The sequence below is a fragment of the Leucopleurus acutus genome (genome assembly GCF_964270905.1).
Source record: "Leucopleurus acutus genome assembly, chromosome: 7".
Lineage (NCBI taxonomy): Eukaryota > Metazoa > Chordata > Mammalia > Artiodactyla > Delphinidae > Leucopleurus > Leucopleurus acutus.
Window position 1 is genome coordinate 86222587 of NC_139150.1, and position 14783 is coordinate 86237369.

Consider the following 14783-nt stretch of genomic DNA (forward strand, 5'->3'; position numbering starts at 1 on the left):
TATTTTGGTCATTTTCCTTCTGCCTGAAGAAAACTTCTAGTATTTCCTTTAGTGTAGTCTGTTGGTGATAAATTCTCCCACTTTTTGTTTACCTTAAAATGCCTCATTCTTAAATGAAGGAGTCTTTTTCCCCCGCTGGCATTTGAAGATATCCTTATCTTGTCTTCCATTACTTCTATTAGAAGTCAACGGTCCGTCTAATTATCAATGCTGGTACTAGAGTAATGCAAGTAAGGTGCTTGCCACGCATGCAAAACTGTATCCACTGTCACATTCCTACCAGAAATGTAAGCGATCCAGTTCCTCCAAATCCTCACCAACATTTAGAAGTCTATATTTCATTTGAGCCACCGGACAGGTGTGTAGTGATATCTCATTGCCATTTTATTTTTTGCATTTCCTGACGGCCAGTGAGGTTGTACATCTTTTCATGTGCTTATTTGCCATCTGTACAGGTTTTCTGATAAAATGTCTGCTCATGTCTTTTGCCCATTTTCTAATTGCGTTGCCTGCGTTTTTACTATTGAGTTTTGAGACTTTATACAGTCTGGACACTAACTCTTCATCAGATATGTGGTTTGCAAATATTTTCCTTCAGTCTGTAGCAAGTCTTTTCATCCTCTTCACATGGGTCTTCACAGAACAAAAGTTTTTAATTCTGATGAGGTCCAGTGATCATTTTTTCTTTTATGTACTATGCTTTTGTTATCAAGTCTAAGAACTCTTTGCCTAGCTCTAAGTTCTAAAGATTTTCTGTATTTTCCCCCAAAGTTTATAGTTTTAATTTTATATTTAATTCCCTGATCCATTCCAGTTAAATTCTGTGTCAGTTGTAAGGCTTAGATGGATGTCCAATTGCTTTGGCACCACTTGTTGACATTCCTCCATTGAATTGCTCCTGTACCTTTGTCAAAATCAGTTGAGCATATTTAAGTGGGTATATTTCTAGGGTCTCTGTTCTGTTCTGTTCCACTCATCTATGTGTTTATGCCTCTGCCAATATCACGTGATCTAACCTTATAGTAAGCCTTAATATTGAATAGTGATTCCTCCCACTTTATTCTTTTTTGTTAAGATTGTTATAGCTAGTGCCTGTACCTTTCCATGTAAGTTTTATAATAAGCCTGCCTTTGTCTACAAAAAATCTAGCTGCGATTTTAATAGAAAATGCTTTAAACTTATAGATCAATTTGAGGAGAACAGACATTTTTACTATGTTGAATCTTTCAATGCACAAACACTATATGTCTCTCCACTTTTAAAATTTAATTCATCAGCCATTTTGTAACTTTTAGCATACAGATCTGTTTTGTTAAGTATACACCGAAGTATTTCATTTCTTAGGAATGACTGTAATATTGTTTTTAATTTTGGTTTCAACATGTTCATTGTTATTATATGAAAATGTAGTTGATTTTTGTGTATTGATCTTATATTTCGTGACTCTGATGAACTCATTATTTCTAAGAGATGTTTTCTTTCCTTTCCTTTTATTTTTAGGTAGCTTCCTTGGGGTTTTCTACATAAAGAATTATATCATCTGCAAACAGACACAGTTTTATTTCTTCCTTTCCACTATGTAGAGCTTTTAGTTCTTTTTTGTGCCTTATAACAGTACCTAGAACTTCCAGAGCTGAGATCAGACATCCTTATTTTGTTTCTGATCGTAGGGTAAAAACATCCAATCTTTCACCATAAAGTATGATGTTATTAGGTAGCTGTAGATGCTCTTTATCAAATTAAGGTAATTCCTCTCTATTCCTAACTCACTGACAGATTTTTGTCATGAATGGATGCTGGATTTCATCAAATGCCTTTTGCTGCATCACCTGATATGATAATATGATTTTTCTTCTTTTGCTTGTTAGTATGGTAGAGAATACTGATTGATTTAGAATGGTTATTTTAAAGTCTGAGTTCTATAATAATGCCAGTATCTGGAGCCCTTATGTGTTAGTTTTGTAGCCTGTTGTTTCTACTGATTCAGTTTTGCTGTCTAAACTTTTCATGTGACTGGTTATTTTTATTTTGTGCCGAACACTGTTATTTGCAAAACTGTTGGTAGAAATAATCTGAATCACCAAGGTGATGCTAGTTTCTTCCAAAGAGGATTCTGCCAGACCTGAAGCACTAGCAATCCAGGATCATCTTAATACAATTTCAGCAACTGAGAAGATCTGAAGCTAAGCTGCACTCCTTGTGAGGGCCTGTTTACTTCAGTTAACACTTACTCTTAAGGTATATCCTTTCAGAGTTCCAACCTAAATTGAAGGGTTCACCAGGACATCCTCACTTGGCAGGCCATGAACTCTTAATTCCTATCCTCTTAGCCTGCAATGCTGTAAAAGCACCTTGCTTCTTATAAGGTTGCCCCCTTTGGAATTGGTAGACACACCCCCAGCCCAAACAATGGATTTACTTCGCTTGGCCTCTGTCCTTACATGGATCCTGACTTGATAAGTCTTTACTAGTTTATCAGCTTTTTCATTCCTTCAAGCATGTTTTTAAAATATTGTTCATCTAGTTGTTGAGTTTTCAATTGTTAGAAAAAGAAGTCCCTCAAAACCTATTCTGAGTGTCTGAGGAAAGGAATGAACTTTCTTTCAGGAAAACTATACAGACCTACAACATTCTAATACAATTTCATGGAGTTTGCTGACCCTCTAAAGCCCATCCATGAACTCCAGGGTCCAAGGTCCTCAAGTTAAAAGCTTAATATAGTAAAAAGAAATGGAGACTGTATGGTTCACATGTACTGACAGCTTTCTCTGCTAGGTATGATGCTAATAGCACAGCCCTATAATCATGCTTGTTTTTGTGCTTACCCCTTACAGTCTCTGCAGGAAGCATAGTTTGTTGGTATTGAAAGTGCTGGGCTGACTCATGAGGAAAACCATCAGTGCTAGGGGCATAACTTTCTACTGCTGCTCCTGCTGAGATGCTACAGAACCCCGAGTCAACATAAAGGAGTTGCTAGGCAGAAGGCCAAGGAACAATGTCTCAGACCAGGCCATGTTTTGAACTGATGGAGCCATCCACATAGACCTTCCTGGTAGGAGGAGTAAAAAAACAGAGGTCCCCATAGGATCCAAAAATGGTAGTCAAGAGGACAATAGTGGCCATTTTCCATGAGTCCATAGGGAAGGGGTCAACCTCAGAAGGGGAGATGGCCTACAATCAAGAATATAATCAGAAGCTTGAGACTCTGACCCCTAGAATGGGCACATGGCTTCACGCTAGAGGCAACAGCTGTAGCTAAGTAGGTCTCGATGTATACTAAAGGCACCCAGAGCCAGCACTCAGAGGAGTGAGACATGCATGCTTCATGACCTAGCAGCAGCTAGTGATAATGGAATTTCCAAAATGCTAACACACTTGACTGGTGTTAAAGGCTGTAGATTTGGGCAGAAAAAGTCTATAGTGCAGAACAGTGGTTCTCAATGCGACTAATCAAAATCCACTTTTTTTCTTTAAATTTGTGGCTCTAGTTGCATTTAATGGTTAAGAAAGCAAAGCCTAGAAATACACCTTACAATGATGAACTGTCACATACAATTTTCAGATGTCCCATGTATGTGTCTTCATGCATCTGAAACCTATTGTTAGAACCTAAATCTGTTTTACACATAAACACAAGCATTATTTGCATGTTTTGACATCCTCTGACTTCTCCAAAAATGCAACTACCATGCTGTCAGGGCAGATCTTATGGCGTTTTATATTTATGTATTTATTTTTTTAGATTTTATGGCATTTTAGTCAGAGCTTTATCAGAGTTGCCCATCATTTTAGAAGATCACCTCACAGAAGGCAAGGTCACTCATGGTATTTGCCTCACTGCCACATCACCCTCCTATATCAGCCTTCATTTGTGGTGGTCACACTCTCACAGAACCTATGTATACATCAGGCTGTTTATTATGTCTTCTAGGGTCATAATGTCCAAACACTTACATTTCAAAATGTACATTATTTTATTTAAAATTATTTTCCTTTTATTATTTTCTTTACTTTAGTAAAGACAATATAATGATTTTTTTAAAAGAAAGTATTTATGGATTTTCACAGTAGGAACTCTGGTCTGAAGGGCTGGGTATGAGGCCTCTGTGTGTGGCCCCCTATGAGCAAGTGAAACTAGTCTAAGCAGAAAGGAAAGAAAGAATCCATTGCCGGGGACTGGAGACAGATGGCTGAGCATAAGGACTCTGAGATCACCTCCTCTCACAAACACACCAAAATCACAACTAACTGCTGAACAACCATTGATAAAAGACTGGAACCTACCTAACAAAGATATTCTACATCCAAAGATGTAAAGAAGAAACCACAAGATAGTAGGAGGGGCATACTTGTGATATAATCAAATCCCATACACCCTAGGTGGTAATCCACAAACCGGAGAACAATTATATTGGAGAAGTTCTCCCACAGGAGTGAGAGTTCTGAGTCCCATGTCAGGCTCCCCAGCCTACGGTCGCCATTGGTAGGAGGAGCCCCCAGAGTATCTGGTTCTGAAGGCCAGCAGGGCTTGATTGCAAGAGCTCCACAGGACTGGGGGAAACAGAGATTCCACTCTTGGAGGGCACATAGGAGGTCTCTCCTGTACTGGGACCCAGGCCAAAAGCAGAGACTTCACAGGAACCTGGGGCTAATCTACCTGCTGGTCTTGGAGGGCCTCCTAGGGAGGTGGAAGGAGGATGGCAGTGGCTCTCTCTGGGGTCATAAAAGCTGGTGGCGGACATACTGGGGACTGTTCATCTATGGGAACTCTTGCTGGAGGCACATAGCAAGACGCTTGCTTGGGTCATAAGCACCAAGACCTGGCCTCACCCAACAGCCTGTAGGCTCCAGGGTTGGATGCCTCAGGCCAAACCACCAATGTTTCAAAACACAGGACCACCCATCAGCAGACAGGCTGCCTAAAGAGTTCCTGAGCCCACAGCCACCTCTAGACACACCCCGTGACACACACCTGCCCACCAGAGGGCCAAGACCCAGCTCTACGCACCAGTGGGCAGGCGCTGGCCCCTCCCACCAGGAATCCTGCACAAGCCTCTAGACAAACATCAGCCACCAGGGGGCAGCCACCAGAAGCAAGAAAACTATCATCCTGCAGCCTGTGGAACTAAGTCTGCAAACAGAGGTCAGAACCTACCCCAGAACTAGCTGGTCCCTGGCCCTTGGGTGACAAGAGGGGAGTGTACTGCTGGGACACACAGGACATCCCCTACAGAGGGACATTTCTCCAAGGTCAAGAAACGTAACTAACCTACCACATACATAAAAATACAAATAGAAATTTAAACAAAATGAGACGGCAAAGGAATATATTCCAGATGAAGGAACAAGATAAAAGCCCAGAAGAACAGCTAAGTGATGTGGAGATAGGCAATCTACCTGAGAAAGAGTTCAGAGTAATGATCGTAAAGATGATTCAAGAACTCGAGAAAAGAATGGATGCACAGAGTGAGAAGTTATAAGAAGTTTTTAACAAATAGTTAGAAAATATAAAGAACAACCAAACAGAGTTGAAGAATACAAAAACTGAAATGAAAAATACACTAGAAGGAATCAACAGCAAAATAAATGAGGCAGAAGAAATCTGGAACACAGAGTGGTGGAAATCACTGCCACAGAACAGAATAAAAAAAAAAAAAAAGAAAAGAAATGAGGACAGTTTAAGAGACCTCTGGGACAACATTAAACACACCAATATTTGCATTATAGAGGTCCCAGAAGGAGAAGAGGGAGAGAAAGGGCTTGAGAAAATATATGAAGAGATAATAGCTGAAAACTTCCCTAACATGGAAAAGGAAACAGTCACCCAAGTCCAGGAAGCACAGAGAGTCCCATACAGGAGAAACCCAAGGAGAAACATGCCGAGACACATAGTAATCAAACTGATCAACAATTAAAGACCAAGAGAAAATATTAAAAGCAACAACAGAAAAGCAACAAATAACATACAAGGAAATCCCTATAAGACTGTAGCTGATTTTTCAGCAGAAACTCTGCAGGCCAGAAGGGAGTGGCAAAATATATTTAAAGTGATGAAAGGGAAAAACCTACAACCAGGAATACTCTACCCAGCAAGGCTCTCATTCAGATTTAATGGATAAATCAAAAGCTTTACAGATAAGAAAAAGCTAAAACAATTCAGCACCACCAAACCAGTTTTACAACAAATGCTAAAGGAACTTCTCTAAGCAGAAGACAAAAGGTCACAACTAGAAACAAGAAAATTACAAAATGGGAAAGCTCACTGGTAAAGGCAAACATACAGTAAAGGAAGGAGACCTTCTACACACAAATATGGTATCAAAACTAGTAATTGTGATAGGAGGAGAGTACAAATGCAGGATATTTAAAATGTACTTGAAATTAAGACACCAGAAACCTAAAACAATCATGTATATATATAGACTGCTATACCAATACCGCATGGTAACTGCAAAACAAAAATCTATAATAGATATACACACAGAAAAGAAAGAGGAATCCAAATACAACACTAATGGTAGTAATCAAATCACAAGAGAAGAAAAGAAGAAAGGGGGAAAAAAAAAGACCTACAAAAGCAAGTCCAAAACAATTAACTAAATGGCAAAAAGAACATACATATCGATAATTACCTTAAATGTAAATGGATTAAATGCTCCAACCAAAAGACACAGACTAGCTGAATGGATACAAAAACAAGATCCATATATATGCTGTCTACAAGAGACCCACTTCAGATCTACAGACACATACAGGCTGAAAGTGAGGGGATAGAAAAAGATATTCCATGCAAATGGAAATCAAAAGAAAGCTGGAACAGCAATATTTATATCAGACAAAACAGACTTTAAAACAGAGAAAGTATTTATGAATTTCACTTCAGGACAGCCAAGGTGGCATTATAAAATATCTGTTCTGAGAAACTGGTGTTGGGTCTGAAAGTACCGTATTATTTACCATGTCCTTAAAACAATCTGCACTCAGGTCACACTTTCAAAGTTCCCCCACCCCTTAAAATCCCTTCCATGTCCTCCTGCTGTGGCTCAGATACAAACAAACCCCAGGGTCGACCTCTGCAGCCCCACCTTGTACCCCACAGCCTTCACTGCTTCATTCAGCCCCTTATATTCATCATGTTCCCTCCCACTACATGTTGCCTGTTTCCTGTATCCCCTTCCCTCCGCTCTTCACCTACTAAACCCTTAATCCCTCTTTAGGTATTAGCTCCAACCAAGAGCACTTCATGTCCATTTGCCATGATGTTACTGGTCCACCCTTTTCCCAGGTATGGTCCCCTTGTCTGAGTGAGCACTGATTGATGACAGTCTGCCCCCTGGAAAATATGCTCCACAGGGCAGGGCCCGGGTCGGTTTGAGCACCACTATATGTTCAGTACAGAACAGGTAGGGCCTGGTACAGACAGGCATTCCATCTGGTGAATGATGGAGTGGAAGAACAGAGAGAAAAACACCATTAGAGGCCCCTAGTTTCCATTCCAAGAATGAGTGTTTTACAGCAATGACTTTCTTACAGGGTTCTGAAAGGTGCACATTCACCTTGGTACAATGACTCTCTTGTTTAGATGAGACTCTTCCATACCTCACTCCCCCTCAAAGTTTTATATTACATTATTAAGAACCTTTTATATAAGAGAAAGGACTTATATTAGGTAAAAATTTTCAAAGCTCATATGAGTCTTCTTTCTCAGCAAACATTGGTCTTACTTTTATACTAGTTAACATCTATCTGCTCCAGGTAGTATATCTACTGACAATAATAGATAATTAACATTTACAAATGTTTTCTCCTTCTTTCTTTTGGTGTAAATCTAAAGAATAAAACCTCTTATTTCTAAATTTTCATGTCAAATCTTTAAGATTACAGGCAAATGCAAAAAGATGCTATTAGAAATACTAGTGAATACTTGGAGTTTGAAAATTAGTGCACATGAACCACTATTGGGAGCTAATGTAGCATAGCAGTTAGGAATCCTGAATCTTAAGAGCAAAACTTCTGGGGTTCATACTGGTGCCCACCACTTACTGGCTTTATAACCTTAGGAAAGTTACTTAATCTCTCTTTACCTTAGTTTTCTCATCTACAAAACAGGGAGGCTGTTGAAGGGATTAAATGAGATAAGACATTATCTCAAAGTATGTGGCACTTTGAATGCGGTCAATAAATGTGCATTATAAACAATATTACTACTGCTCTTCATCCACATGTAAAATACAAAGGAGATCTAACTGGAAGCCAATGTGGCTGTTTCGCTTTCATAGAGGAGCAGCAAGATGTGCAGTGAAGTACCTTCATTTGCCAAATGGGAAGTTTCAGGCAAATTCCTTATGGGTCTCATCTCATCTATGACATGGAGATAATTATATCTGCCCTGTCATATCACGAGGTTGTTGTGAGAATTAAGTTAGATAACATATGGATTTACTTCTAAATCTACTAAACAGAATCAAATCTAAAGTATTAATACAGTTTTATTTTCCTTAGAAATTCACTATTCCTCGAATAACTGACATGTATAATAAGCAGATTACATATAAACGGCAGATCATTTTTTTCTTAAAAACTATGGCAATGTAAACAATAAAAGGCATCTATTTTAACTTCATGATATTTATTTGAATAAGACTTTCCCAATCATGAACACAGTCAAATGTTCTTTTCAGACAATCAAAATATACTCTCTAGAACAAGTCAACTAAGATTATACTTAGCTGTAAACTGAAGTACATCTCCCAACAAGAAAACAAATCCACACAATGCAATCTGGTACTAAGCAATATAAAAATACAGTTAACAAAAGATCATTTTAAAAATCTTTAAACAATGTAACATTAAGCATTTTTGAATCATTTGATTTGCTTCCTTTTTAAGCAATAGGCAAATGTTAATTCTGCTAAAGCATTCTTTATTACACAAATCAAGAGGGAAAAGGCCAAACCTAACACACACACACACACACACACACACACACACCCCACACACACACACCCCACACACACACACCCTTGCACTGTTAGTCTCTCATCAATTCCAGCTCAGTTAACCTCTGTGAAACTAGTACAGGAAAAATAAACTGAGCTGCTACTGTGGCTAAGACCACACAACTTTTTAATGGAACTGATCCAAGATCTGAAGTTCCATTTGAAAGTCACTAACAAAACCCTTGGAAATGTTAAGGAAAAAAAAAAGCCAAAGACTGAAGTCCTGGCAAGCTCTGAAGCTTATGCTTATCCACACTCATGAAAAGTAATCACAGGTCCAGTTCAGTTCTCTCCTTCCCTCTGCATTTTCTTCAAAGCGACCCACTAACAAAACTGCTAATTTTTTTTTCAGTGAAAAAAAGGAAAAGGATGAAGGAATGCAGACAGATTCTGCATAAACGAAATGTGGAAAAACCCCATTTATGCCACCACATAACAAAAACTACAATAGTTCTTAACTAATCCACAACGAAATCTGTTGGTTTAGCACCTAGTGATTTAAATTTCTTTATGCGTAAGAAACACCACACTCTCATACTAACCAAGACACAGAAGGCCACCTACTTAGACAGTAGTAGATCCATTTTTAAGTGATAGGTAATAGCTGGTTTAAAAGGTTTCCAAGTTTAAAAAGATTTCCAGAACTGAAGTCCAAAGTCCTTTAATATACTCCAAACCTCAGATTAGGATATTGCATTACTTTCTATAATAAGGTACACACCTACATTTTGCTTATTTAAAGAAAGCATTTACAGCTGTACCCATGTAATACAGAAGGCCGATAGTTCTCGACTACTATAATCTCGGAAGAAAACTGAAAATATCAGTTAGGTATGTATTTGGTAGAACTCAACAAATAGCGTAATTATCATGCAAATCACCTGCAATGCCAAATATATAGAATTGCTGCATTAAGCTCAGAAGAGGAAAACCTCCTCCCCATCCATGTGACTAGAGACTAAATGGAAGACTTCAGAGGTGCTGCTGGCTGCGAGGAGGGCTGGGGAAACTCGCCCAGCAGAGGTGGAAAGGACAGGGTGTAAAGGAAGAAATTCTAGTCTCAAGAAAAAGCCAGCCCTCTTAGCATGAGTCAGAAGTTAGACAACTTCCTACATAGATCAGTGAATCAACCGAGCCCTAAGTTGCCAAGGAATACTCTCTGTTTCTGGAGACACACAGAAGATAAGCAATCACCTGTTCCAAAGGTTTAAGAAAGGAACTGGATCAGATCTTACATGACTGCATTTCCAATACAGAAATTTACTCCATAGGGCAGTTAGCCCCTTCTAAGTCAGAAGTAACCACATTCTAAAAGATTAGTTACAAAGCAAGATAAACTAAAAATGGAAGATTTAAGGTAAGACAGAGACAAATGAAAATGACAATCCAAAACCTATGTGATGCAGCAAAAGCAGTTCTAAGAGGGAAGTTTATCCCTATACAAGCTCACCTCAGGAAACAAGAAAAATCTCCATCTAACCTTACACCTAAAGGAACTAGAGTTGCCATACTGAGTAAAGTAAGTCAGACAGAGAAAGACAAATATCATATGCTTTCAGCTTTTCACCATTAAGAATGTTTGCTGTGGATGTGTCATATATGGCTCTTACTATGTTGAGGTAGGTTCCCTCTATACCCACTTTCTGGAGAGTAAATATATGATATCACTTATATGTGGAATCTAAAAAAAGAGTACAAATGAACTTATTTATGAAACAGAAGTAGAGTCACAGATGTAGAAAACAAACTTATGGTTACCAGGGGGTAAAATGGGGGAGGGATAAATTGGGAGATTGGGATTGACATATACACACTATTATATATGAAATAGATAACTAATAAGGACCTACTATATAGCACATGGAACTCTACTCAATACTCTGTAGTGGCCTATATGGGAAAAGAATCTAAAAAAAGAGTGGATACATGTATAACTGATTCACTTTGCTGTACACCTGAAACTAATACAACATTGTAAATCAACTATACTCCAATATAAATTTTTAAAAATTATAAAAAAAAATAAAGGAACCAGAGAAAGAAGCATAAGCAAAACCCAAAGTTAGTAAAAGGAAAGAAATCATAAAGATCAGAGCAGAAATAAATGACACAGAGACTGAGAAAACAATAGAAAAGATCAGTGAAACTAAAAGTTGGCTCTTTGAAAAGATAAACAAAATTGATAGCCAGACTCATCAAGAAAAAGAGAGAGAGGACCCAAACCAATAAAATCAGAAATGAAAAAGGAGAACTTACAACCAACACCACAGAAATACAAAGGATCATAAGAGACTATTATGAGCAACTATATGCCAATAAAATGGACAACCTAGAAGAAACAGAAAAATTCTTAGAAAGGTACAATCTCCCAAGACTGTACCAGGAAGAAATAGAAAATATGAACAGACCAATTACCAGTAATGAAATTGAATCAGTAATTTAAAAATTCCCAACAAACAAAAGTCCAGGACCAGATGGCTTCACAGGTGAATTCTACCAAACATTTAGAGAAGACAATCAAAATACACCTATCCTTCTTAAATTATTTCCAAATAACTTCAGAGGAAGTAACATTTCCGAACTCATTCTTTGAGACCACCACTACCCTGATACCAAAACCAGATAAAGATATCACAAAAAAAGAAAATTATAGGCCAATATCACTGATGAAAATAATGAAAATGATGAAAATAAAAATCCTCAACAAAATATTAGCAAACCAAATCCAACAATACATTAAAAGGATCATACACCATGATCAAGTGGGATTTATTCCAGGGATGCAAGGATTTTTCAATATCCACAAATCAACCAATGTGATATATACCACATTAACAAACTGAAAAACTGAAGAATAAAACCCATATGATCATCTTAATAGATGCATAAAAAGCTTGTGATAAATTTCAACATCCATTTATGATATAAATTCTCCAGACAGTGGGCATAGAGGGAACATACGTCAAAATAATAAAGGCCATACATGACAAACCCACAGCTAACATCATACTCAACAGTGAAAAGCTGAAAGCATTTCCTCTGAGATCAGCAACAAGACAAGAATGCCCATTCTTGTCACTTTTATAAACATAGTTTTGGAAGTCCTAGCCTCAACAACCAGAGAAGAAAAAGAAATAAAAGAATCCCAAATTGGAAAGGAAGAGGTAAAAGTGTCACTGACTGCAGATACATAGAAAATCCTAAAGATGCTGCCAGAAAACTATTAGAGCTCATAAATGAATCTGGTAAAGTTGCAGGATACAAAGTAATATACAGAAATCTGTTGCATCTCTATACATTAACAATGAACTATCAGAAAAATTAAGGAAACAATCCCATTTACCAGTGCATCAAAAAGAGTATAATACTGGAAATAAACCTACCTAAAGAGACGAAAGACCTGTACTGGGAAAACCATAAGACACTGATGAAAGAAACTGAAGATGACATAAACAGATGGAAAGATAGACTGTGTTCTTGGATTGGAAGAATCAGTGTTATTAAAATGACCATACTATCCAAGGCAATCTACAGATTCACTTCAATCCCTAACAAAATACCAATGGCATTTTTCACAGAACTAGAACAAATCATTTTAAAATTTCTATGGAAACACAAAAGACCCTGAATAGCCAAAACAATCTTGAGAAAGAAAAACAGAGCTGGAAGAATCAGACTCCCTGACTTTAGACTATACTACAAAGCTACAGTAATCAAAACGTAATGGTATTAGCACAAAAACAGATACACAGATCAATGCAACAGGATAGAGAGCACATATACTTATGGTCATTTAATCTACAACAAAGGGGGCAAGAATATACAATGGAGAAAAGACTCGTCAATAAAAAAAGTCTCTTTGATAAGTGGTGCTTGGAAAACTGGATAGCTACATGTAAAAGAATGAAATTAGAACATTCTTTAATACCATAAACAAAAATAAACTCAAAATGAATTAAAGACCTAAAGGTGAGACCAGATACTATAAAATTCCTAGAGGAAAGCACAGGCAGAACACTCTTTGACATAAACTGCAGCAATATTTTTTGGATCTGTCTCCTAAAGGAAATAAAAGCAAAAATAGGGGTTCCCTGGTGGCGCAGTGGCTGAGAGTCCGCCTGCCGATGCAGGGGACACGGGTTCGTGCCCCGATCCGGGAAGATCCCACGTGCCGCGGAGCGGCTGGGCCCGTGAGCCATGGCCGCAGAGTCTGTGCATCCGGAGCCTGTGCTCCGCAATGGGAGAGGCCACAACAGTGAGAGGCCCGCGTATCGCAAAAAAAAAAAAAAAAAGCAAAAATAAATGGGACCTAATTAAACTTAAAAGCTTTTGCAAAGCAAAGGAAACCATCGACAAAATGAAAAGACAACCTACTGAATGGGAGAAAATATTTGGAAATGATATGATCAATAAGAGATTAAAATTCAACATATCTAAACAGCTCGTAAAACTCAACATCAAAAAAACAAACAACCTGATTAAAAAATGGGCAGAAGAACTGAACAGACATTTTTCCAAAGAGGAAATGGCCAACAGGCACATGAAAAGATGCTCAACATCACTAGTCATCAGGAAAATTCAAATCAAAACCACAGTGAGATACCACCTCATACCTGTCAGAATGGTTAACATCAAAAAGAACACAAATGACAAATGTTGGCAAGGATATGGAGGAAAGGGAATCCTCATACAATGTTGGTGGGAATGTGAACTGTTGCAGCCACTGTGGAAAACAGTATGGAGGTTTCTCAGAAAACCAAAAATAGAACTACCATATGACCCAGCAATTCCACTCCTGGGTATATATTGGAAAAAAACAAATACTAACTCGAAAAGTTACATGTACTCCAATGTTTACAGCAGCACTACTTACAACTGCCAAGATACAGAAGCAACCTAAGTGTCCATCAAAGAGAAATGGATAAAAAAAGATGTGGATAGGGAGGGTGGGAGGGAGGGAGACGCAAGAGGAAAGAGATATGGGAACATATGTATATGTATAACTGATTCATTTTGTTGTAAAGCACAAGCTAGCACACAATTGTAAAGCAATTATACTCCAATAAAGATGTTAAAAAAAAAAAAAGATGTGGTATATACATGTAATGGAATACTACTCAGCCATAAAAAAAGAACAAAATGTTGTCATTTGCAGCAACATGGACGGACTTGGAGGGCATTATGCTAAGTGAAATAAGTCAGACAAAGAAAGACAAATACTGTATGATATCACTTATATGTGGAATCTAAAAAAATAAAACAAACTAGTGAATATAATGAAAAAGAAGCAGATTCACAGATATAGAGAACAAACTAGTGGTTACCAGTGGGGAGATGGAATGGGGGAGTGGCAACATAGGGGTAGGGGAGTAAGAGGTACAAACACGTAAAAAATAAGCTACAAGGATGTACTGTATAAGATGGGAAATATAGCCAATATTTTATAGTAACTATAAATGGAGTATAACTTTTAAAAATTGTGAATCACTATATTTTTACACCTGTAACATATAATTTTGTACGCAACTATACTTCAATTAAAAAGAAAAAGATTTAAGGTAAGAATAAAGGCAAAAGTAATGGTTATTTTGCCAGTTACTTTCTTTTTCTTCTTCATCCCCAAACTAGAAATCAATTGAAAAATAAAAAACATTAGGTAACTGATACAAATGTGGTTAGAAACATCCCAAGTACACATAAGAACAAGGTATTCTATGCTTATTAAAATTGCTGTGGATTCTATGATTGCCATGGAGTCATATATGGAATATGGCAATCTATAGT

At 37.7% G+C, this 14783-nt stretch overlaps 1 protein-coding gene across 2 annotated transcripts in view; it reads right to left on the minus strand.

The window, feature by feature from the left end:
• Positions 1 to 14783, minus strand: part of FANCC (FA complementation group C) — a 259780-nt gene that overhangs the window by 95100 nt on the left and 149897 nt on the right. The gene's annotated exons all lie outside the window — the stretch shown is intronic.